Source organism: Schistocerca nitens, chromosome 12 (genome assembly GCF_023898315.1).
Source record: "Schistocerca nitens isolate TAMUIC-IGC-003100 chromosome 12, iqSchNite1.1, whole genome shotgun sequence".
In the NCBI taxonomy this organism is placed as follows: Eukaryota; Metazoa; Arthropoda; class Insecta; order Orthoptera; family Acrididae; genus Schistocerca; species Schistocerca nitens.
The window spans coordinates 142,044,654-142,072,268 of record NC_064625.1 but is presented as its reverse complement, the minus strand read 5'-3'; the positions used below and the strand labels follow the sequence as shown (position 1 = coordinate 142,072,268).

General features: G+C 39.3%; 1 protein-coding gene across 1 annotated transcript in view; it reads left to right on the top strand.

Annotated features, from left to right (window-relative positions):
• Positions 1-27,615, top strand: part of LOC126215133 (F-box/LRR-repeat protein 7-like) — a 123,693-nt gene that overhangs the window by 24,656 nt on the left and 71,422 nt on the right. The window lies entirely within an intron of this gene.

Genomic DNA, 27,615 nt, shown 5'->3' with positions numbered 1-27,615 from the left:
CTTATGTTTTTGGGGGTGTCTGGATACTTTTAATCATATAGTGTACTTGCTGCATTACACCACAGTGCTAAAGTGCCTGAATATAGTCATAGTAGCTTTGAAGTCAATAGCAAGTAAATTAGAACAATAAACCAAATTGTAGTCAGACATTCACTTCACTATCGCAGTGGATACTGATGCAGGAACTGATATTGAGTTTAGCAAAGCAAAGCAGAAATGCCGATGTCCAGATTACTATCCCAGTTTCTCACATTACTGAAAAGGTGATTGATATAGCTATTGCAATAAGCAGTGTGAAGAAACATCTAGAAATTGCTACAACTAAACAAGGTCCCAGGGCCTGATGGAATCCCTATCAACTGCAACTGGCTTAGCGCTTTATTTAGCCGTAATGGACTGTAGGTCACTTGAACAGAAAAGCTGTTAGTTGTCATAGATGGGAAGCACAGGCCATGCTTGTTTGTTGGGAGGATATCAGCAGTGGTCTACAAAGCTACTGTCCACTATCATTGACATGGATCTTTTGCAGAATTTCCAAATTTATTCTGAACACAATCATAGTTAGGTATCTCAAACAGGAGGAACGCCTCCGTGCCACCAACCGGCATTAATTCTGAAAACCTCTGTCATGTGAAACCAGACCCACACTTTTCTCACAAATCTTGAAAGGCACACATATCACTGTTGCGAGGGTGCGGCATGTCTCCTTGGATGGAGAGTCATTAACAGAAGTGCAAGTAACTTCTGGTGTGTCCCAGTGAAGTGTGTTGGGTCCCTAATTTTTAATGTTGTGTATTGATGACCTGCAGACACTACCAACAGCAACATCAGTCTGTTCGTAGATGATGTGGTTATTTGTGAAGAAGTACTGTCCAAAATCTGCAAAAATATTCAGTCACATCGTGATAAGATGTCATAGTGGTGCAAAGATTGGCAACTTCATTTAAATGTACAGAAACGTAAAATTACACACTTAACAGAACTCACAAATGGGGCATCCTATTACATTAGATTAGAGATACTCATTTGTTCCATAGATCCATATTGTGGAGGTTCTCATATTGTTAACTTGTACCAGGTGTGCGTATTGAAACAAAAATATTGATATTGTGTATTTATATGTTCCAAATATAATGTTTATTTGTGAAATATCAATATTAGTATGTCAGTGGATATAATAGAGGGAAACATTCCACGTGGGAAAAATATATCTAAAAACAAAGATGATGTGACTTACCAAACGAAAGCGCTGGCAGGTCGATATACACACAAACAAACACAAACATACACACAAAATTTAAGCTTTCGCAACCAACGGTTGCTTCGTCAGGAAAGAGGGAAGGAGAGGGAAAGATGAAAGGATGTGGGTTTTAAGGGAGAGGGTAAGGAGTCATTCCAATCCCGGGAGCGGAAGGACTTACCTTAGGGGGGAAAAAAGGACGGGTATACACTCGCACACACACCCATATCCAACCGCACGTACACAGACACAAGCAGACATTTGTAAAGGCAAAGAGTTTCGGCAGAGATGTCAGTCGAGGCAGAAGTACAGAGGCAAAGATGTTGTTGAAAGACAGGTGAGGTATGAGCGGTGGCAACTTGAAATTAGCGGAGGTTGAGGCCTGGCGGATAACGAGAAGAGAGGATATACTGAAGGGCAAGTTCCCATCTCCGGAGTTCTGACAGGTTGGTATGTCAGTGTTTAGATTGCTTTTTGAAACTAAAGGAAAATACTAAGTTCATGATCCAGTTATTTCAGCAAATGTGTAATGATTTTCTGACTACAAACAAGTGTTGTCTGACAACAGATGTTCCCTCACTTAGGAGCAATGCTGTTTTTCTGAAAAAAAGTTTGAGGGTACTCCGACATTGGATATAATGCAGCGAAAATTACTTATAACTGAAGCATGGGATACCACCTGTCTGCTTTAGCCGTGACGTCATCAACATGTCGAACTACAAAAAAAAAAAAAAGGTATCGGACTCTTCAGTTGACTTTACGCAAAGAAACCATTTCTTCTTTTCTGGAACCACCTGAAGATGACACAAATACTGTACCCCAACGCTGTGCAATGTTCATGCCTTGTTTATTTCTTTCTACACCCAAACTTCCTACTTCTTTGCAAATTCTGCAGCCAAGTTTTTTGTTTGAAACGATCAACCAGTCATTTTTCTCACAAAATGCAATTTCTTGTTCCAAAGTCTAACATTCTGGATTATCATTTAGTTTTCTGTCACACACACATTCATTCATTGCATTTTCACACATAAGTTCAGTGCTCAGGTTTACACTTTCACTTTTGTCACCCACTGATGTTGAACTTCCTGGCTTTTCACTCGCAGACGAGTTATTGACAGTCTTTGGTTTTTTTAGAAGCAGGAGAACAAGTAAAATAGTTTGTAAGTTTTCTGCTCATCTCTCACCTCCAACTTAACTTACAAGTTGCACCGAAAGGCAGGACACACTGTAAAACTTGGCACAATCAACAAGAACGGAACAGCAAACACAAACGAATAAAGAACAACAAAACAAAGATGGCAAGGAGTCGCGAAGGATCGTGGTAGCGGGACCGTAGAGACATCTATCGGTAGCTCGGCGTTTGAGCATACGCATATCTGTTTAACACTGCCATCGCCCACTATTAGCGGGCGAGGGCGCTACACGCATGTCGAACTGGCTGCCAGAGAATCAGTTGTCGAGAACGGTTGCCGCAGCTTAGAAATGCTTGAAACAGTCAATGACAACTGCACTGGTAGCGTTCGTATTGCAATTACCGACACTAAAACTGAAGTAAAAAATTTACGTCCGTGAAATAAATCTTTGGCACTCTTCCAAGTTCTCAACATCGTAAAAAAATTACTTTGTCAACAAAAAAGTTTAGGGGTACGCATCCCCCAGTGTTCCCCCAGAAAAACAGCACTGCGTAGGAGAGCATCTGCATACTGTCTGTCATACACTGCTATAGCTTTGTGATGGTTATGCAACCACCTTCATACACCTCCATAGAATGAGACTTCTTAATGAAAAAACATAGTGATTTTAAATTAATTATCCTTTTGTAATTTAAGTTCCAACTTCTATAACGTTTTTCATCACTCTAGTTCATTTTATAGCTCACTTTACATACAGTGGTTTAAGTCTCCTGGCCCACTCTATAATTACAGTATTGTTGAATAGCTGTCGTAGTAAAAGAATAATAAATTCTGTCTGTGCACACAAGACATAAAATGGATTAAAGCAATTGTCAGGGCACAAGCGCTAGATCTATTTAATTAAGACTGCACATAATGAAAATCAGTAGTTGAAAATATCACTATCTTAATTTTGTAGTAGTAGTAGTAGTAGTAGTAGTAGTAGAGTAGTAGTAGTAGTAGTAGTAGTAGTACCAGTAGCAGCAGCAGCAGCAGCAGCAGTTATTGCTGCTCCTGTTGTTGTTATTGTTGCTTGTTGTCCTGAAATATAAAATGTGCTATGATTTTGCCGAGGGAGTTCCTGCTTCTTGGAAATTTTAAACAACAATATGGTAATCTTCTTACTCTTAATATTTGGTTGTAATTCCTTCATCCAACAAAATCATCAGTAATGCAGTTCTGTTGTGTTCTCAAAATAATGTAATCAGGTATAAATGAAATCACTTCAAAATGAAACACTCTTTGAAATTACCATAGTATGTATTCTCTCTCTCTCTCTCTCTCTCTCTCTCTCTCTCTCTCTCTCGAATAAGCACATAATTATTTTCACATTTCTTCATACATTGACAGTATGTTGCACATGGATGCAATGGAGATAAGTTGAAGGCTTGCCTCTTTATACATTTTGCTCTGGTATTTGAGCAAATAGAAAAAATTGTAAAAATGAAGTTTCAAATGAATTTAAATTCTCTCTTATTGAGCAGTGGAGCAACAGTCATTGTTGATGATGGTTTGCATCCTTCCCACTGCATCTGATATGGATCTACAATGTGTGCAGTGATTTCAGAATAAAATTGGCTCCTGAAGTTTTTACCATTTACGAGCTGTAGTAATTTAACATCACCATCACTTCTGTATAGATTTTATCTGACAGAAGCAAGAGTAGCAGATTCACAGTTCGGAGACAGTGGCCATATCGTACATAATTTACACTTGCTGAACGTGGTCACAAATCACAGTTAAATGATCCACAGATAATATCAGAGATGCTCTTTGCTTATAGCAAAATGGAGTCAGTGGCAGAACAGGAATTGTGTTTGGCACATTGTGTGTCTGTACCATGATCTGCTGAGCTCATGGTTGCAGTTAGCTTTTCTGAAATAAATATTACAAAAACCGTAAGTCACATACAATTTAATAATTGTGGAGAGAACATTTATCTATAAGTGGAACAAGAATGTAAACCTTTAACATATTTAATTATAAATCAAAGCTATATCTACTATAGAGACACCTACACAGACTGTCTGCTCAGTTAGACAGAGACAAGAAAAGAAGTGAGTTTAAATTTCCTGAGAGAAGCTTCGCTCTTCAGTTGTTTCAGACTCATATGAAAATACAGTTCCATCAAATCATTTCATCCACAGTGTGATTTTTCTGATTTTGTTGGTGTGAATTTACAGTTTATACATGTTTAATTACATTTTTCTTAGACAATTTGAAACATTTCTTTAATAAAAGAGTGCACATTCATGCAAGAAAATTATTTTGAAATACTTTTATACTAAAAAAAGGTATGACAATCTTCAAGTAATGCTTCGTTTCCCATGTCAGGTCAATAACACAGTTAAAAAACAACTTGTCCCCTCCACAGCTCACCACCAACCTCTCAGAGAGAGAGAAACATAAACCAATGACATAAAAATCTTACTTAGACACACCGTAGAGTATCATTTGTATGGAAATTTGTCACAGATGAAATATTTGTAGAATAGTTAACATTGAACAAAAAATTACAGTGAGTTTTTAACAGCTTTTTATGTTAACATCAAAATTCTCTTCTGATAACTGGCAAATGGAAACATTTAGTTACGTATGATCGTCAGTGTTTCTCCTCGGTAACTCGAAAATGCAAAGACATAGGCTTTCAGAAATAAGGAGATAAACAAACGTGACATAAGAAATATGAGTCCCCAAACATAGAAATAAATTGATAAACTGTCATTGAGAAAACTGATTTACCAATGTTACAAAATATTATAAGAGCAAAATATGTATTGGGTTGTACGTTAGTTATAGCCGTACTGCCATGCACTATACTCCAGATACCCTCCCCTCTCCCACAATACCATGCCCAAATTTGCACAAGACTGTAAGATCCTATGAATTATAGTTTCTCCTTTTACATTAATTTCTATCTTCAGTTAATTAACCAGATTTTAAATGTGAAAAAATATAACTTGCTTATATCAGATAATTTCATATTCTCTAAGTTGATAACAACATAGGAACATATTTACAAAAGTATTACAAAAATATTTTACTGGCGTTCCTAATCTTTATGATATCAAAGTTCCTAAGAATTGAGAAGCTTAAGTAATAATTCTGTTGGGTGGTCTTTTGAAGAAACCATAAAAAAATGTGACACTGGTTTAAATCTCGTTATATTTTCTTTCAGTGTAAATTTCTTATTGACTCACATAGTTGTCGAAGTACAAAGCAAATGGTACTTGGAATTTTATCCAGTCAGTAAGAAAAAATTATTTATGTTCCTCAAGAACAGCGATGATTCTCTAGTAACTTCACACCTGGCAAATTCCTTTGCAATAAATCTGATTTCATTTTCTGTTGGAAATATGAACAGTAACTACATGTTACTATCTTCAACATTCATGGCTTTTCTCAATTTTTAACATTTGTACCATGAAACAATTTGAATTACTAATATGAAATCGCTGTATTAACCTATGACATTGATTGACTTCTACATAATTCTTTACATGACACAGAAGAAAGAATGACAGTAGAAGATATTTTGCAAAAGATAAGTAGATGTGTCAGAGAAAAACATGCAGTATAGAAATCAAAACCACTTAAATTGTACTGCAAGAGCATTGGATCCCTGGATTTCTTAATCTCATGTCACACAAAGTTCATGTGGAACACTGAGGGAATATTTGCGAGTCTGTTCCCAAGACTACTGACAAATGAGGCTTGGGAACACAATAAGACAGACAGAAAAAGTATGTATGCATCACAGGGATCTCTGCTTCTGAAACATTGCTGTAAATTTTTGTTTAATGTTTACATTCCCAAGAATTCTAATAAATGAGACTTGGGTACTTCATATGACAATAACAATAAGAAATATTTATGATTTGTAGTGACAAATGTGGTTTCTCGCATAGGTGAATAGTATCTAATTGAAATATGCCTTTGTTCAAATGTAAGTTTTATTGAAATGCCACAGCTTAGATGAGAAGTGTGTTTTTAGTTTGAGAGTACATTATGTACCATGCATACAGCTCAAAATATGAATATCTCTGGAGTGGACAGTATGATTTTCAAATTCTGACAAAAGTTTTCCTTGTTTTCTGAAAAGTTATAAATTTATAAAAAATCAGAATTTTATCAGATACATGCCTTAGTCAAAATTCTTTATTCTTTCTAAAATTTGTATATCTTGGATATGTATTACTTCCAGATTTTTTTATTTTCTGTAATTTTCTTTTTGCTATTTCCTTGTTTAAATGGGATCACTGTATTTACTTGCATCAATTAAAATCCTCTCTTCTTGATTTTTTTACCAATTTACTTTGTTTCACAGTAGCTCCTCTAATTTTCACTCCCATGAAGTGCATTTCCAGAAAGACATTCTACACAGAAGTTTTCTCTTCTTCCTTCTATTCAGTCTTTCCCATTTATGATTGTGTCCCTAAATTTATCTGAAATTCCACAAGTAGTTGTTTTAATTTTTACTTAATTGCATTTGACATGGAGCTAAATTATAACGAATGGATAGTATCTAAGGAGGGAGTCATTTCATTGAAATAAAAGCATAAAAAATAAAAGTACCTTCAAGGAACTATCCTCTTCTTCTTATTTATTTCTATGCCTCTTAAACAAGTGAAGTGTGGAATATCCACATAACTTGGATATGGCATCAGACTTTGCTACACTAAGTGACTGCTAGTAGTTTGTCATACATAGCATGTGAAATGTAACCCTCAGTTTAGGCAGACAGTGTTTCCACTCCTAACAACAGTGGCAGACAATTTATTTTGCTACACAAGATATTGTGGAAATATTAATCTTTAATTTTATCTGTGGGATCCTGAGAAAGCATAAAAATTTCGAATTTTACTTTTTGAAGCTTGATTGCCACAATTACTGCAGGATGTTCTATTACAACTGCTAAAGAGTGACACAGAAGCTAAAAATTTCATGTAGACATATGCCCTATTCCAAATGATTTCTGAGATAGCACACATTTAATGTTAAGTTTGCTTACTTATCTTGGATAACTCTTCCTCAAGTGAAACCATGTCACATTACAAAGTTAAACTACATTAAATATTTTACAAGAAAGGGCCTATTCATTTTATTCATTTCCTCTCTAGAACTACCGTATTTACTCGAATCAAAGCTGCACTTTTTTTTCCGGTTTTTGTAATCCAAAAAACTGCGTGCGGCTTAGAATCGAGTGCAAAGTAAGTGGAAGTTCTGAAAAATGTTGGTAGGTGCCATCACAACTAACTTCTACCGTCGAATATATGTAGCGCTACACAGGCATGCTTTGCAGGCACAAAGATAAATACTGGCACCAAAACCTCAGCGTCGGTAAACAAATTTAAAAAAGAAAGTGGAAGACGAGCTTTTCTCTCTGCCCCGAGTTTCGACCACTGCATTTTCATACATTATCCAACGAAGTAAATACAAATTCCATATTGTTCATCTTCGAATGTAGCAGCATTTCACTGTACTATAAAAATCCGACTGGCAAGACTGTTCGGGATGTTTGTCAATATGGCCAACTCTACGTTCTCAATTTTTTTCATACCTGTGAGGAGAGATGGTTGCTAATAGGAACTTTTATGAATTATGAATCACATGCAGTATTCTCTTCACCATAAGAATAATACGAATATAAACATTTTGCCATGTATTCTTTCGTGTTTGCTGCTACGTCATTTAAATTCTGTCTGTCTAATAAACTACGAAACCAGAGTGAGACTACAGCAAATGTGGAAGAATATACATATCATGTCATGTTTATATTCGTATTATTCTTATGCCTAATAGTGATACAGTCAGAAATGAAGCACGACAATTGACTAGATTTTTAAATCTAAGATTACTCTAATTTCTGTGCAGAATGTAATGTACTAAAGAGGCGTCTGCAAAGATTTTGAAACAGAGAAAAATTTTCGCTAAACTCTCGTTCAGAACATCATCTATCATACACAGTCTATTATTTGGTGCTTGTTGATCATTATCAAAGAAAGCAGCTGTGTAAGCAACAACAAATGGCAGTGTCTTGCCATTGTTTCGCTAATGAGACGATTTCTATCTTTTTTTTTTTTTAAATTGTAAACCGCGGCAGCGCGCACAAAAGCAAGCTATGCCGCGAGCTGCGACAGGCCGTAAAACTCATTAGCAGAATGCGACAAACAATGCACGACACGGTACAGTAATGCATTTTGAGCTTAGAGTGACGTAAACACCTATAACAAAGACCGGCACTTATCAGATCAAAGTAAAATAAGCAATCAATTCAAACCAGACGAAGCACGAGAAAAAGGAAGGGTACAAGGGTACCCATATAAATACGGATGGAGCCCCTGACACATAGCAGTGGCTACCTGGTAAAGCTTAACTGCTAAGCTTATTAATCAAACTGAACTACTCTGTATCGTCATTCATTCGACCTAAATTGTGTCTCATATTACAGTGGACCAACTTTGTTTCGATTTGGAGGTGCGGCGTAAAACTTTTCTCTCCCTTTGAATTTCGAGTCTCAAATTTCAGGTGCGGCTTGGATTCGGGATTCCCCCCCCCCTTGATTTCGAGTCTCATTTTTCAGGTGCGGCTTAGATTCGAGTGCAGCTTAGATTCGAGTAAATATGGTAATAGTTTGTGCACAGAGAGTGAGAGGATACCGAAAATGTCGCTTGGCCGCATGCGCTGTACCTTAGGTAGTGTCCCGACTTCATAGATGACAAAGTGTCCTGTATCAAATTGTTTGTATTGCTGTCTTCAGCACTATCGGTGTACAATGTAAACAATAATGATGATCTGTATACTACAGAAAATAAATAACAATATACATGAAATATGTTCTATCTTGGAAACCATTCGGAAGAGTACATATGTCCTTATGGTGTTTTGTTGGGACTGTATGGAGCACGATAGATGACAGTGAACCCAAGCCGTGGTACTGTTGCAGATGTCACAGTTCTCGTGTGTGGTTACAGTATTTACGCGAATCTAAGCCACACTCGAGCCTAAGCCGCACCTGAAAAATGAGACTCGAAATCAAGGAAAAAAAAATTTTTCCGAATCTAAGCCGAACCTGAAATTTGAGACTCGAAATTCAAGGGGGAGAAACGTTTTAGACCGCACCTCCAAACCAAAACAAAGTTGGTCCATTGTAATAGGAGACAATTTAGGTCGAACGAATGACGATACAGCTACAGTAGTTTGGTGCGTGTGGTAAACTTAGCAGTTAAGCTTTACCACGTAGTCATTACTATGCGTCAGGCGCTCCGTCTGTATTTATACTAGAGAGCCTTTTTCACATACTTCATCTGGTTTGAATTGACTGCTTATTTTTCTTTGATCTGATAAGTACCATTCTCTTTGTTAAAGGTGTTTCCGTCACTCTAAGCTCAAAATGCATTATGGTACTGTGCCATGCATTGTTTGCCGCATTCTAATCGTGCATGTTTATGGCCTGTCACCGCTTGCGGCTTGGCTCGCTTTTGTCCACGCTACCGCCGCTTACAATTAAAAAAGAGAGGAATCGTCTCATTAGCGAAACAATGGCAAGAGACTGCTATTTGTTGTCACTTACACTGCCGCTTTCTTTGATAATGATCAACAAGCACCAAATAATAGACTGCATATGATAGATGTTCTGAACAAAAGTTTAGCAAAAATTTTTCTCCGTTTGAAAATTTTTGCAGACGCCTCTTTAGTACATTACATTCTGCACAGAAATTAGAGTCATCTTAGGTTTAAAAATCTAGTCAGTTGCCGTCGTTTATTTCTGACTGTATCACTTTTCAGCATATGAATAATGCGAATGTAAACATGACATGCTATGTATATTCTTCCGCGTTTGCTGTTGTCTCACTCTAGTTTCGTAGTTTATTAGGAAGACAGGATTTAAATAAGATAGCAGGAAACACGTAGGAATACATGGCAAAATGTTTACATTTGTGTTATTCTTATGGTGAATACTGCATGTGATTTGCAATTCATAAAAGTTCCTATTAGCAACCATCTCTTCTCACAGCTAGGAAAAAATTCAGAACGTAGAGTTGGCCATATTGACAAACATCCCAAACAGTCTTGCCAGTCGGATTTTCGTAGTACATTGAAAGGCTGCTACATTCGAAGATGAACAATACGGAATTTCTATTTACTTCGTTGGATAATGTATGAAAATGCAGTGGTCGAAACTCGGGGCAGAGAGAAAATCTTGTCTTCCACTTTTTTTTTTTAAATTTGTTTACTGACACAGAGGTTTTGGCGCCAGTATTTATCTTTGTGCCTGCAAAGCATTCCTGTGTAGCGCTACATATATTCGACGGCAGAAGTTAGTTGTGGTGGCACCTACCAACATTTTTCAGAACTTCCGCTTACTTTGCACTAGATTCTAAGCCGCAGGCGGTTTTTTGGAATACAAAAACCGGAAGAAAGTGCGGCTTAGATTCGAGTAAATACGGTAGACTTTGTCATGCTGAAGATGTGGGTGCTCCACATGTGGACAAACTCTTCTGCATTTAGAAACTCGATTACAGCGCGCTGTTTCTCACACACCGACACAGTTACATTACGCACCGCTATTTAAACAGTACAGTTCAGATCCTACTTACAGCTCAGGGTTGTAGCTTGTGTCAGCAAAGCAGGAAAGTCAGCAGAGTAATATGCACGGCATTTAATACCTCGACCAATGTGGGAATAGAATAAAAGATGTGGAGGCATCACTTTTAGCATGCTCTCATAAATACTAAGAGTCTAAAACACTTTCCATTTGCCAGTACTTTTTTAGGAATAGTTTCTCTACTATGACAGAAAGCAGAGGCCTAGAGCTCAGTGCACATTCCACTCTGTCATGTATGCAAGTGAGATTTTTAATTTGTGTTAGAAGAAAAATATATGTGACTGATTTGAAAACTACTGTAACACTATGTCATTGGTATTTTTTTTTTTTTTTTTTTTTGCAATCAATTGTGCAACTAATAAGGGGTAGAGTTCACAAATTCTAAGAGACAGAGCATTATTTTGCATGTGTGGAAAATATAAGTCGGTCACTGCACAGCATACCTGCCCCACTGCAACACCAGATGAAGTAGTGAAGTGTGAGTGGTTGGCAGAATTTTTAACATCTCACTCTGTTGCCTCTGCATAGTCATCAAGTACGGTTTTTGTTCAGTGTCAAAACATTGGACACACTATTCAAACAGCTGAATGTGCCCTACATCACAGGAGGCTAACACTTTCTTCTTGGGCTGCTGCAAGTGAGATATAACTAATTTAAAGATGTATTGTCAAACAGGATGATTAAGGACATTGGGACGAATTCGGACAGCGTGGCTTATTTGCTCTTTGTTACTGCATAGAAACAGAGTTACTTATTTTAACATCCGTGCTCCAGTTATTTTAAGCTCTAGGTCGTATTTATCGCTTTCGACAACATTTATTTTGCGTCAGTTGTTTCCCTAGGTGAATAATTGACGAACAGTCTCAGTGTTAAATGTCCAAGCATTATCGTAAAATGGAAACTTTTTATTGTTGCGCCGAGTGGGAAGTTATTGTAACCGCAATTGTTGACGCGCTCAGTAGCTAACAGCATTGAGACAATTTCTGTACGAGTTTGTCGAGTTTCTCGTGCAAGGTTATAAAATAACGATGGTTTTTGTGAAACTGTGTGGGGTGATTTCGGGTAATGCCAAGAATGTATAAGAGCAGGAGAAGTGCTACAGTACGGTGTAATTGTGACCCAGAACTTTTAGATAAAGCTGTTCGTGATATTCAGAGTGGTAAATTATCGTACAGAAAAGCATGTGATTTGTACGGTATACCTAAATCAACCCTACAAAATAAAGTGCAGGAAGCACATATGAAAAAAATGGGAGGACAGCCAGTGCTCAATAAAGAAGAAGAAGAAATGTTGAAGTAAGGTATCTTGAGGGCTGCACAGTGGGGATTTCCCTTCACTAAATTGGATATTAGATATTTAGTTAAACGCTACCTTGATAAATGTAGCCGAAAAGAGAAGACATTTCGTAATAATTTGCCAGGAGAAGAATGGGTGCATTTATTCCTCAAGCGACAGTCAGAAGATCTTTCCGTTCACTTAAGCGAAAATATTAAATGAGCTCGTGCAGAAGTGAACAAAGAGACTGTATATTTAAATTCTTGCAAACTAAAAACTATATATATAATATATATAATTCATTATATCACTCCATATCACTTATTTGTAACAAAGGGCTGCCTTAAAATGTGTAAAATGTCACCCAAACCAAATAAACAGCATGTAGAATTAAAAAAAAGGGCAGTAACTGCCCGAATTCGCCCTCTATATACTGTAACTTCAGACAGAGATTTAAAAAACACGTGTCCGAAATCACCCCAATCCGTGGGGTCACTTCGGACACTTTATTTAACTGCCTCAGATAAATATACCTACGCATACACTTTCTGGTTCTGGGATGTTTTATTTGTTACACATATACCCTACCACTTCCATAACAATCAATTTAACCTAACAATATATATGAAAGCTACAGTCAAAATAACAACAAAACTGTCCGAAATCACCCCGGTTGACAGTACCTGTTTTGCAAAAGACTGGGTGTAGGGTGACACAGTAATTAACTTTCACAAACAGGAGTTCCTTCCAGTATCAAAAGAGAGGAAATGAGATAACTCATGAATGGAATAGCAATTTTGCACAGAATGCTGAGATGGTTATCATGTCAGTGGAATATTAATGGGAAATACTTTCAAAAGATGATATGCAATAACTTAAGGATCTACAAGTAAATGTGACAGTAGCTCAGAACTCTCTGCTTTAATAGATTCCTGACACATCACACATCAGGTATTGGAAAACAAAGTAAAAAGGGTATCTTATTAGCCACTATTCAATTTATCAGAAGGTTTGGACTCTGATGTGAATTCCAGTTAATGTTAATGTTCTCACAAAGGCAGCGTCAACTTAACTACTGTGTGCACCGTTTCGGAATTCGCCTCGGCACAGAGGTGTAGAGTGAGGAACCGTGGAGGGGATGAGGTTGGGTTGTCACACGGTGACAGGAAGACGGCCAATTCCTTCCGTGTCTTCAAACCTTATTAAATCTCATTGCAGAAAACAGTGAGAAGAATTTCATCGCCAGGTCTGCAGAAGGAAACACTGAGGTGACAAAAGTCATGGGGCACCTCCTAATATTGTGTTGGACTTCCTTTTACTGGGCATATTGTGAAGCCCATGAAGAAATATTGAGTGTTGCTGCCTCTGTAGTCATCCACAATTGTGAAACTGTTACCGGTGTAAGATTTTGTGCGCAAATTGACCTCTGGATTATGTCCTATAAATATTTGACGGGATTCGTGTCGGGCTATCTGGGTGGCCAAATCGTTCCCTCGAATTGACCAAAATATTCTTCAAACTAGTCGCAAAAAATTGTGGCCCAGCAGCCTGGCACATTGTCAAAAGGCACTCGTATCAATCATCTGCTGCCATAGCCCATTAATGCCCAATTTCACTGCAGTGTCCTTACGGATAAGTTTGTTGTACGCTCCACATTGATTTCTGTGGTTATTTTACACAGTGTTGCTTGTCTGTTAGCACTGACAATTCTGCGCAAATGCTGGTACTCTCAGTTGTTACACGTGAAGGCTATCAGCCGGTCGGTTGTCCCTCGTGAGAGGTAATGCCTGAAATTTGTTATTTTCGGCACACTCTTGCCACCGTGGGTCTCAGAATGCTGAATTCTGTAATGATTTACAAAATTGAATATCCCGTATGTCTCACTGGAACTAAAATTCCACATTCAAATCCTGTTAATTCACATTGTGCAGTGATAATGATGTCAGAAATCTTTTTACATTAATCACCTCAGTACAAATGAAATCTCTGTCAATGCCTATATCTCGCGTATGTGATACTACCGCAATTTGTATATGTGCATACCGCTGTGCCGTGACTTTTGTCACCTCAGTATATTTATCGCAGAACAGCTCTACTCGTGGTAAGATGTCCAAATGGAGACTAAATTTCATGGGCTTTAAGGGGTTAGAAAGGGGAGTGCAGAACGATTTAAAACTGAGTTGCCTTCAGACATGGCCTAGACTACAGTGGTAATGAGGTGATTTAGAAGTAACTCTAATAATTATCTGTGTGAGTAGATTAGCATTAATATTGTAATTGATTACTAATATACTGCACAGGAGCAGTTTGCAATAGGTACTTGTGTCAGTTAACATAAAATTTAACTCGATCCAAGTGCAAGAAAGCTCTTCATGGAATTTATTAAACATAATCGGTGAAAGAAAGAGAGAATAATTGTGTGTCTAATATAAGAGAGGCATTCAGTAAATAATGCAAAACTTCTTTTTCCTTGACCAAAATGTCGAATTTGCTGTAGAATGTCACGGAATATTCCCAGTTCATCCCCTATAGTTTCATGAAGTTCTGATAGGTGGCGGCACTATACATAGACTTCAAAATGGCATCTGTAACAGAGGTGCGTTCCAGGTGGAGAGCTATCATTGAGTTTCTTTTGGCAGAAAACCAGAGCAGGTATTCGTAGGTGCTTGCAGACTATCAATGGAGACTGGCAGTGAGCAAAACCACAGTAAGTACTTGGTTGAGCATCTGTCATCATTGCAACAATGTCACAGAAAGCTGTCCGATTTTCTGTGCACCAGTTGTCCATATACATCTGTGTCTCCTGGAATATGTTTGTTATTACAAAAATGCAAACTAACTTCTCCTTCGCCATGACAACCCGAGGCCTTACACAAGTCTGCGCACCCGAGAGGACCTCACAAAACTTCATTGAAGTGTTCCTCTTCGTCCACCCAGTAGCCCAGATCTTACAGCTTCTCATTTCTGTCTGTTTGTTTCAATGAAGGATGCTCTCTCTGGGAAGCAGTACATTGATGGTGATGGGTTATTGATGCAGCAAGATGTTGGTTCCGACATCGATCAGTAGAGTGGTACCCTGTGGTCCCTACCAGTAAGGCAGTGTAAGCCTGTCACACTGAACGGAGATTATGTTGAAAAATACAGTTTTGTCGCCAGAAGAGTGGGGGAGAACATGATACGAGGGTAATCCCAAAAGTAAGGTCTCCTATTTTTTTATAAGTACATAGACCTGTTTATTTCTGAAATGGTTTAAATTAGTCTACAGTTTGAACATTTAGCTATTTTTCGACATCATCACCATTTCTGTCGATGCATTTTTCTAGATGCTGTGGCAGCTTTTGTATGCCCGTGTCATACCAACTCGCCGCCATGCTGTTCAGAAAGTTACGAACCTCTTCTTTCACCTTGTCGTCGGAGCTGAATCGCTTTCTGGCCAAATGTCTTTTAACCTAGGGAACAGGTGATAGTCACTGGGCGCCAAGTCAGGACTATAGTGTGGGTGGGTGATTATGTTCCACTGAAACTGTTGCAGAAAAGCAATGTGTGGGCAAGCGTTGTCATGGAAAACATGTACGCCCTTGCTCAACAGTCCTCTTCTCCGGTTCTAAATTGCCCATTTGAGTTTTTTCAGAGTCTCACAGTACCTGTCAGCATGAATTGTGGTCCCAGCGATTCAGCTCCGACGACGAGGTGAAAGAAGAGGTTCGTAACTTTCTGAACAGCATGACAGCGAGCTGATATGACATGGGCATACAAAAGCTGCCACAGCATCTAGAAAAATGCATCGACAGAAATGGTGATAATGTCGAAAAATAGCTAAATGTTCAAACTGTAGACTGATTTAAACCATTTCAGAAATAAACAGGTCTATGTACTTATAAAAAAATAGGAAACCTTACTTTTGGGATTACCCTCGTATATTGGAACGCTGAATAAAATGAACACGCTTTCAGAAAGAAAGAAAAAAATGTTGCATTACTTATTGAACGCCCCTCATAATAGGAGGATGGACAAAAACAGACAGGGAAAAAAGTAATTGGAAAAGGGACTTACGTTGGAAGAGCAACACTGCATTGGAATGTCGTAAAATAAAGCACCGATGTACGTTTTTCTTACGTGGTACTTGGTGTTGGTAGTGTGTTCTCTGTTGCTGCTATGAAGGCCTGAGCAAACTATAACAACACTGGATGCTGGTGTAACCAGTACTGGAATTATGCATAGGCGTGGTAGGATCGGGCCTAGGTGCCAGTATACCTTGACCGGTACTTACTTTTTTGGTACCCAGCGCTTAATTTTTTGGTAATCATGGTGAGAAACATAAATGTATTTTGAAAATGTGGAAAGCGAGACAGCAGCACTTTCACTGCAGTAACGTTTGGTTCATTCTTTGTGCTAAGTTGGAGGGTGATTGTCAGCTGTAGTATAAAATATCACTTTGGTGAAGGGATGTGTTCCCAAACATTTTTTGAACCAATGATGATGACCACTACAAAAATTTTATTTTAGTAATGAATATACTATTTGGATGTAAGTTTTATTTATGTGCATTTATTGGGAGATGAATGGGTGCAGCAGATGTGCAAACTCACATTATAATAAACATCTTAACAAGTTCACAGTACTTGCTGGTCAAGAAGTTTATTCAGTGTTCTCAGTTCCTGCGCCTCAGATATTGTGTGTGCCACACAGGAACAGTGGCTGTTACAATTGCTATGAGGTCACAGGGACAAGAAAAACTTGTTACACACACAGTTGAAATCTGTTAAAGTAAGACAGGCCATTTTTGGAGTGGTGGTCCATATCAATGTATTGTGATTTTCCGTACAGTAAAGTACTTTTGTATCGCACAATCGTTGCAAACGAGAGTAGAATATACGAAACATTGTTTATCGGAAGCATCATATTTATTTCGAGAACTGGATGTTGGATTTGTACGGTAACTGCAGGACTTTGAGAAAAGAAGTTCGATCAGAAGAGGTTGATGAGTGTGCTGGAATAAAAGGTGAGCAAGATTAAATAACTGGAAGTCTTAGCCTCCTAATTGGTATTTACTTGCCTCCTGATACAGTGGTAAGAAGCCGGTGGAACATCACACGGCATTGTTGGTCTGTAAACCTGGCTCTGGCTTTGAGTGCAATACCCTGGATGTACCAGAGTTCAAAGGATATGTTGAACAGTATACTGCAGTGAGTGATGAAGATTACAGACGTAGTGTACAGGTTGGCTCAGTAGCTCCACCTTATTTTGCAACTGGAGAGGTTGGTGTTATGCCAAAGACTGCTGTGAAAGGGAGGATTCATAGCAATAGTTACTGGTGCTCTGCTGTGCTTCTCAGAATTCTTGCTTTGGCAGTATAATGCCCAGACACATGTGGTGAGGGATCTGTAACGCTTCATTAGAGAGGGATATTGCACTTTCCCTGACCTGGCATGTTACCCCCCACTCATGTCTCAGATATGGTGGATTGGCAGCTAGTTTGTCGGTCCCCCAGCAAATGTCTTTGAACTGTTACATGCTCAGACTGTCTAGCAGTGATATATATAAAAAATAGAGGGAAACATTCCATGTTGGAAAAATATATATATAAAAAACAAAGATGCTGTAACCTACCAAATGAGAAAGCTCCGGTATGTTGATAGACACAATAAAAAACACACACACAAATTTGAAGCTTTTGCAACCCAAGGTTGCTTCATCAGGAATGAGGGAAGGAGAGGGAAAGACGAAAGGATGTGGGTTTTAAGGGAGAGGGTAAGGAGTCATTCCGATCCCGGGAGCGGAAAGACTTACCTTGGGGGGAAAAAGGACAGGTATAGCCTCGCGCACGCGCGCGCGCACACACACACACACACACACACACACACACACACACACACACACACACACCACCCATACGCACATATACAGACACAGGCAGACATATGTAAAGGCAAAGAGTTTGGGCAGAGATGTCAGTCGAGACGGAAGTACAGAGGCAAAGATGTTGAATGGCAGGTGAGATATGAGTGGCGGCAACTTGAAATTAGCGGAGGTTGAGGCCTGGTGGGTAACGGGAAGAGAGGACATATTGAAGGGCAAGTTCCCATCTCCGGAGTTCTGATAGGTTGGTGTCAGGATACTTCCCACTGACACCAACCTATCAGAACTCCGGAGATGGGAACTTGCTCTTCAATATGTCCTCTCTTCCCGTTACCCACCAGGCCTCAACCTCCGCTAATTTCAAGTTGCCGCCCCTCATACATCACCTGTCATTCAACAACATCTTTGCTTCTGTACTTCCGGCACGACTGACATCTCTGCCCAACCTCTTTGCATTTAAATATGTCTGTATATGTGCAGATTGATATCTGTGTGTGTGTGTGTGTGTGTGTGTGTGTGTGTGTGTGTGTGTGTGTGTGTGTGTGTGTGTGTGTGGACGCGCGCACGCGAATGTATACCTGTCTTTTTTCCTCCTAAGTTAAGTCTTTCCGCTCCCGGGATTGGAATGACTCCTTACCCTCTCCCTTAAAACCCACATCCTTTCGTCTTTCCCTCTCCTTCCCTCTTTCCTGATGAAGCAACCTTGGGTTGCGAAAGCTTTAAAATTGGTGTGTTTTTTATTCTATCAACATACCAGCGCTTTCTCGTTTGGTAAGTTAAAGCATCTCTGCATCTCTCTGTCTCTCTCCCTTTTTTTTTTTTTTTTTTTTTTTTTTTTTTTTTTTTTTTTTTTTTTTTTGGGGGGGGGGGGGTGTGTCATCCCCTCTGATCCCACATGTCATGTACATGTACTGATGTCAATAAATATTTGAAGACTGTAGTCTTACAACTCTTTAGTAGCCTAAATATACGCTTGTGAGAGATGGGTTTTACTATGCATTCAGTAAGCAATTCAACACTTATTTTTTGAAAGCGGGTGAATTTTAATCAGGATTCAAATACACAATATTATTCCCCATTCTTTTGGCTACAAAACACTTTTTTCGACGTAATCTGAATTCAGTGCAACGGCCTTACACCACCTTACTGGGAGGGCCTGTATGCCTGCATGGTACCACTCTACAAGTTGACGTCGGACTCAACATCTTCCTGCATCGATAACTTCCTTATCGTCCACTTACTGCTTCCTGTAAAGTGCATCCTTCATTGGGCCAAGCAGATGGAAGTCTGGAGGTTCCAACATTGCAGGAGTCACAGCTGTGTGTGACTGACTGACACTGGGGAGATCGGACAGGTTCCTGAAATCTTGTCGCAGTGATGAAAGGCGCCTCATCTGATGACTCGCCGTACTTTAGTTCGTTGCCAGGTCTCTGTAGATATTTGTAAATCGTTCCTTGCTAATCCACAAACTAGAAAAATATGGGATTAAGGGTGCAGTACTTCAATGGCTTACTTCTTACTTATTTAATAGAAAACAAAGAACAATCATCTCTTTGAGTGGTGTAAACTACCATTGAGACTGGAAAACAATAACGCAGGGTGTCCCACAAGGTTCTATCCTCGGTCCAATTCTCTTTCTATTGTATGTCAAGGACTTACCATTAAACATAAATTCAACATCCGTTCCGTTTGCTGATGACACGTCTGTCTTGATAGAAAGCGAAGAAACAGAAACGATTCCTGATAGTCACTGGTACATTAGACAGGCTAGAATCATGGTTCCTGTTAAATGTTCTGAAGCCCGACATATCAAAAACAAACTTGATTGAATTCAGAACCAAACAGTCAAGAGACCAGGAAATTAGTATTAATCGTAAAAGTGAAGAATTAACAGAAGTGCATTCTGCCAAATTTCTAGGTCTGCACCTCGATAAGAATTTAAACTGGAACACACATATTGAGTACCTGTGCAGCAAACTGGGTAGCTTTGCATATGCCATGCATAAATTATCAAGTGCTGCGAACATGTCCACTCGCAAAGTAGCATATCTAAGTTACTTTGAGTCAGTGATAAGATATGGCATTATTTTCTGGGGAGCTCCAATAATATATCTCATGTACTGAAGCTCCAGAAGAAAAATATCAGAAATATGTGCACTGCACAGCAAAGAGAATCATGTTGTCCATTATTACAGAAACTAAAAATTTTGTCTGTCCCCTTCCTATACTTATATACGAGCTAATGATATTTTTACACAACAAACCGGAATTGTTCATTATACAACAAACTTAAAGGCAAAAACATTCTAAACATGGAACTGCGGATACTAAAAAAGAAGTTACACGAAATTCTTATACACAAATGTTATTACTCATTATAAGAGTTCATGGAAGATGAACTGATAATTTGAGCAGAATCTAACCACAAATTAGCATTATATTGTGGGGGGCGGGGGGGAATGTTGTCTATTATCAAGATAGATATTTACCTATGCTGGAAAATAAGAAAATATAGATACTGCTACATAGACTAAATATAGTTTTAAAAATTAGTATTAGATTCTAGTTTGTAATTTTTGACGTGTCTCCTATACCTTAATCACATGATTTGTAAGTGTATGTTATGAGACTAATAAATCACAATCACAAAGGTGCCTGTGGCTACATGTAGCACTGCCGCCTGTCGGAACTTCATGAAACTACAGAGGCTGAAATGGGAATATTCCACGATGTCCGAAAACAAATTCCACATTTTTTCAACCAAACTGGCTGAGAAAAAGATGTGTTGCATAACTTATTGTATCTCTACGGAACATGCATAACAAACTACCTGGCAGTTGTCCCACGATCACAGAAATGATGCTTACTCCTGAAAAACTGCACTAGTATGGTGGGAGTGTGTTCTTTACCAGACTAGTGATGTAAGTTCTAGTTGTGCTGATTTACATGTTAAACTCATCACAATGATGACTGAAATAGTCTCCTCTATGTATAAACAACTTAACGCTTCTTTGCGCCTCATTGCTCCCAAATAACTCTCTTGTGCCAACATAATTAGGATATGTTGAGACTGATGAGAATACAGAAGTGTGAAAGGAATTAAACTCGTATTGATTTGTGGGGGTAAACTTCCACCTTCCAGTGCAGGGTGGAAATGCAGTTATACCCACCAGACTTAGTTTCTCCTCTGAAAACATCTACCAACAGATTATTAAACTAGACAGTGAACTCTTCACTAAAACAAAAATTAAGCATATTGTGTTGCCCCAAAACAAGATCATATTTCGAGAAACCAGATAGGGTTTAGTTTTCAGAAGACGGTGATGAAGATATAACTAAGGTGAAACCACATTACAACCATAGTCTGTTCATGAAAGCAGTTTAGTAATCAACACAGCACTGTATCCTGAGAGGTTGTATCTACAATATGGTTGCATTATTGTGAAACCAATAAATTGCTACAGAAATGTGCTGCACCACACACAGGATATCTTCAGCACGAGATTACCATCAAGCTCGGAAAAAATATTACTGGTAAGTGACAGTAATCAAGAAAACAGTGGAAAGTACTTTTTTCCAAAGAACAGTCATTACGGTTGAATGTTGTTTAAGAACATGAAAAAGAAAAATCTAGGAATATTTCAGACATCATCACAGATAATAGTGCTCAGTTTCATCTCTTGAATGAAAAGAGTGAAACAGAAAGCTCAGTAAAAAACGTATAGATGTCGTCCAAGGCAGTGAAATGTTAAATCTCAGTCGTATGGGATTAAGGCAAAAAAGAAGTGTTTATGACTGTGGTTATGGGTTGCAACTGAACCAACTACTTCACTAATGACCTATCATCTTGATATTTTCTACCCCATTGAAGATTTACTGTTCCCTTCTTGTGTTTTCTTGATGCAGTGGGCCTGCTATGCAATGCCAGTAATAGTGCTGTTGGATACTTTGTTATTTGCAGAGGGTTGAATGCTGTAAGAGAGCTCATTCATACACTAACTCTCTACAAAATGATGTAAATGCCATTTTAGGGAACTCTTCTGTATATGGTTGTTCTAGTACTTAACATTTCCAAATTAGGCGGAAGATCTCTTATTACTCAGAACAACATATGCATCTGAAATGAATCTGTTTCTGTTAGTGTTTTGCATTGTCCACAGAGGTGTTTGCTGTGTCTTCAGAGACACCTGCAAGCTGCGATGCCAAAGTATAAATACCATCCCCACAGCAGGTGGAGACTTTGACCGCATTGTGTCTCGCCAATGTCCTGTGTGCTCTCCTTTTTTATCGTTTGTAAACAAATCAAAATCAAAGTGCACAGTGGAAATTCTGTGTGTGCTAACTCCTTAAACAATGGTTTTACATGACCATCTTTCATCTGATTCTGAGGAAGAGCTGGAACAATCTGTTACATCAAAGCAGGAAAGGTGGATGACTTTTAAATAACAAACTGGGGAAGTAATTAGGAAACCTAAATATTCTAAAGTTGCTGAACAAATAGATAAAATATTTTCCCTTAATATTATTTGGTTAACCGATTACTCAGTAAAGGTTTGAGACAATATCACATTTGCAAAGAAAAGTAATCTCGCTGTTAAAACCTGGAAGAGATTCTAAGAACTATGGGCCAATATTGCTCCCAAGTCATCTGTGTAAAACCTTTTAACATACACTGCTGGCCACCGTAAATGCAACACCAAGAAAGACAAGAGGTAGCACAACAAAATTTATTTTGTAGATAACATGTTGACGAAGTATCAATTGATTACGTTTGCAGACGTCTGTGGCATGTGGTTCCTGCCAGAATCAGTAGCCAGAGTAGCCGCCATTGTTGGAGATCACCGCTGCCACATGTCTCGGCATTGAATCAAAGAGACGTTGGATGTGTTCCTGGGGTACAGCAGCCCAAGCAGCTTCCACACATTGCCAAAGATCATCTGGTGTGGCAGCTGGGGATGTAATCTGGGTCACTCGTTGAGCAACCGTGGACCACATGTTTTCTATCGGCAAAAGATACGGAGAGCGAGCCGGCCAGGGAAGCAATTCAATCTGGTTATTGATGAAGAACCTTTGGACAATGTGTGCCACGTGTGGTCGTGCATTATCCTGTTGAAATATGGCTGTGGCCGAGCCCTGAAGGTAAGCAAGGACAACTGGCTCCAGCACCTCGGATATGTAGCGCCGGCTATTTAAAGTACCGGCAATGCGTACTAGAGGCGTGCGAGAGTAATATCCGATACCGCCCCATACCATAATACCTGGTGCAAGACCAGTGTGGCGGTGCATAATGCAGCTGTCCAGCATCCTCTCTCCACGGTGTCTCCACACTCGAATCCGACCATCGTGGTGCTGCAGACAGAAGCGTGCCTCGTCAGTAAAGACAACGTCCTTCCATTCTGCCGTCCACATCCGTCTGTCATCACACCATTGGCAACGGAGACGTCTGTGGTTCTGCGTCAATGGTAGACGAAGCAATGGACGTCTTGCAGACAGACCACTCTGCTGTAAACGGCGTCGAATGGTACGCGCAGACACTGGATGATGCGTTACAGACGCAATGTGCTGTGCTATGGTTCGGGATGTCACCGAGCGATCCGTCACTGCCGTGCGCACAATTTGCCTATCAGCACGTGCAGTGGTGCACCGAGGTGAATGCGATCGACCACGTCGGTCCGTCGTACCCTCCTGCATCCAACAGTCACATATCCGCATTACAGTTGTTTGGTTTTGTCCAACAACACAACTAGCGATTTCTCTGTATGATAATCCACAATCTCGGTAAGCCACTATCCTTCCTCTGTCGAACTCGGATACTTGATCAAACGATGTTCGCTGTTGTCTACGAGACGTAACTGATCGTCTTGTGAAACAACCACAAGGTAAACACACGTGCCGAATGTACACTCGTCAAAATCGCCAAGCCTTAAATGGCGCTATGAGGTGGCGCCACAGGCGCGCGTGATGTGCGTCTGCGCTGAAATTCTAATCAGTTGCATATCTCTTCGCTGCAAACCCATGGTGTAAATTTCACTTGATTCGGATGCTTCCTTCAGGGTGTTGCATTTACGGTGGCCAGCAGTGTATAATCTTGACTCATTTCGATACATTCGTAGAACCAGAACTAATATCATCTGAACAAGCTGGTTTCAAGAGGTATAATATTCTACAGCATGTGTAATTAATCATGTCCAAAACACACACACAAACGATTGGGCCTGTTATCTGTTGATCACACAGCCACATAGGATGTTAATACAACGTGGAATATTTGTAAGAATGCTTTTCAAAACAACAAAGAATGGTAGTGTTGCCAGATTAATATTGATATTAAAAGACAATGGAAAATTTTGCATTGATTTTTCAAGGCAGTCACAGCAGTTGGAAAGACCAGAGGAACTGTTTACTTTAGAGAAGTGCACTGTTTCACATGATGTTCAATGTGTGTACCAGTGACCATCATCCTCAAAACACAAAGTATTTTCTGTATGTTGACAGTCTTGCTCTGGAATTTCTAGGAATACTAAGAATACAACCAGCTGACCCTTAGTCCGTCAAAGACACGAGTGGCAGAATTGTGCCCGTTAAATACAAATAACTGGAGGGCAACTAAGCATCACCTCAGATGGGTGAGGCCGAATACAGACTCAGCAGTCTAGCTATGTATCATCACTGACTGGTCAGACATCTTCAAAAACCACTGTGAGACGTGAATACAGAGGATTGAGATGAGAAGAAATCAGTTTGTGACCTTGTCAGTTCTCGTGGAAAGCTAGCCTCTCAGTGACGTGGACTCCAGCAGTTGGGGTATGCTAATCTACAGCTGAATTTTCTTCCCCCATGTGGACTTATTCAGCATGTGCTGAGACAGTTAACATTGCACTAAATAATACTTCCAGCTGTCTTAAATCCATCCGACTTGAAAAATTTGCCTAGCAGTGGGAATTTTTCTACCAAAGACCGAGATAAATGCGTATGGTGATGTAGAATTTATAAGCATAAGCGATAGTAAGCATCTCCTGCATGATTACATTTACTATAGGTTACACCCCCCCCCTCCACCCCCCCCCCTCTCTCTCTCTCTCTCTCTCTCTCTCTCTCTCTCTCTCTCTCTCTCTCTCTTTCATCACTAGTGTGGTTTCACTGTTGGATGACAGCAATATTCTCAAGTATCTGAATCCTTCACATCCTTTGATTTATGTTAGTTCATTGTCCTTTCTTGTACTGCATAATATTGTGTTTTTTGAATGTTAAGATCAGAGGTTAGAGTCCCAGACAGCCACACAGTTTTAACCTGCCAAGAAGTTTAAAACCTGTGCACACACTGTTGCAGAGTGAAAATTAGTTCTTGGTGTTAGTCATTCAGTATTTGTCCATCAGCTTTTGCAGTATATAGCTTGCATTTTCCTTATCTTCAGCTCCAATAACCTGAGTGGTAAGCTGGAGATATGGATGAAGTAAATAAATAAAGTCACAGTACAACATTCCAGTATTCTGTCAGAGTTGGACACTGTGAATAAGGTGATCATACAAATTAGCTGCAAAACGTGGTGACAGAAAGTGAAGAAGAAGAAGAAGATGATGATGATGAAGAAGAAGAAGAAGAAGAAGAAGAAGAAGAAGGGGAGGTGAGGTATAGACACGGGGAAGAAGTGGATGACAATAGGACTGGTTAGCGTAATTTGAGCTCATTGCTTTGTTCAACATTTCATCTTTGTTGATGCCCATTATCTGTCTCCTTCAGAGTGTCACTTGCTGCCCGCTGTAAAAATCTGGAGTTTGCGAATAATGACTGTTTGCTACCATTTTATTTGTAACTTAAATATTGATGTATCCTTTTATTTCATCTGTGTTGCTAGTAGTGAATGTGTTTTCTACCCATTTCCTAAGAGTTCTTACTTCCTGTTTTCATTTGAAGGAACCATACTTCCGAAAGTTAATGTTGGTGTTAATTACCCCATTTTTGTGCCTGCGTTATTGTTCACGTAGAATTAATAAACAGCCAATCAGTGCTAAATGGAAGCTTTATTTAAATCTCCCCCCCCCCTCTCTCTCCCTCTCTCTCTCTCTCTCTCTCTCTCTCTCTCTCTGTGTGTGTGTGTGTGTGTGTGTGTGTGTGTGTGTGTGTGAGAGAGAGAGAGAGAGAGAGAGAGAGAGAGAGAGAGAGAGAGTGAGTGAGTGTGAGTGTGTCAGTCAGTCAGTCAGTCCATCAATGAGTAAGTCAGACTTACTGGGTTACATGTTGTCGTGGAGATACATTAAAGTATAGCTGAAAGGCATCAGTCAGATATCAAATTTCTCCCCTGTAATAATTGAAACATACAGAATATGGTGGTTGTCAGTTAGCATTACCTCACCATTGCACAGCTAGTGCTCTGGTGTCACATATGCTGTGCCTGGGCTAAGGAGAGCTTCTGACAAAAGACGGCACTAGTAGTATGTAGGAAGACAGTGCACAATAGTGAATGAACATTATTATGCCAGCAAGTTTAGCATAATAATGTTCATTCACTGTAACACACCCTCGTCGCACATTCTACTAGTGCCCTCTCTTGCCAGAATTTTTCCTGGGCCCAAGTATTGCACACACGACACTAGTCCACTAGCTGTACAGCGGTGAGGTAACACTAAATGACAGCCTCCATATTCTGCATGCTTTAATTGTTGTTGTTGTTGTTGTTGTTGTTGTTGTGGTCTTCAGTCCTGAGACTGGTTTGATGCAGCTCTCCACGCTACTCTATCCTGTGCAAGCTTCTTCATCTCCCAGTGCCTACTGCAACCTACATCCTTCTGAATCTGCTTAGTGTATTCATCTCTTGGTCCCCTCTACAATTTTTACCCTCCACGCTGCCCTCCAATACTAAATTGGTGATCCCTTGATGCCTCAGAACATGTCCTACCAACCGGTCCTTCTTCTAGTCAAGTTGTGGCACAAATTTCTCTTCTCCACAATCCTATTCAATACCTCCTCATTAGTTACGTGATCTACCCACCTTATCTTCAGCATTCTTCTGTAGCACCACATTTCAAAAGCTTCTATTCTCTTCTTGTCCAAACTGGTTATCGTCCATGTTTCACTTCCATACATGGCTACACTCCATACAAATACTTTCAGAAACGACTTCCTGACACTTAAATCTATACTCGATGTTAACAAATTTCTCTTCTTCAGAAACGCTTTCCTTGCCACTGCCAGTCTACATTTTATATCCTCTCTACTTTGACCATCATCAGTCATTTTGCTCCCCAAATAGCAAAACTCCTTTATAGCTTTAAGTGTCTCATTTCCTAATCTAATCCCCTCAGCATCACCCGATTTAATTTGACTACATTCCATTATCCTCGTTTTGCTTTTGTTGATGTTCATCTTATATCCTCCTTTCAAGACACTGTTCATTCCGTTCAGCTGCTGTTCCAAGTCCTTTGCTGTCTCTGACTTAATTATTATGGAGGTGAAATTTTAT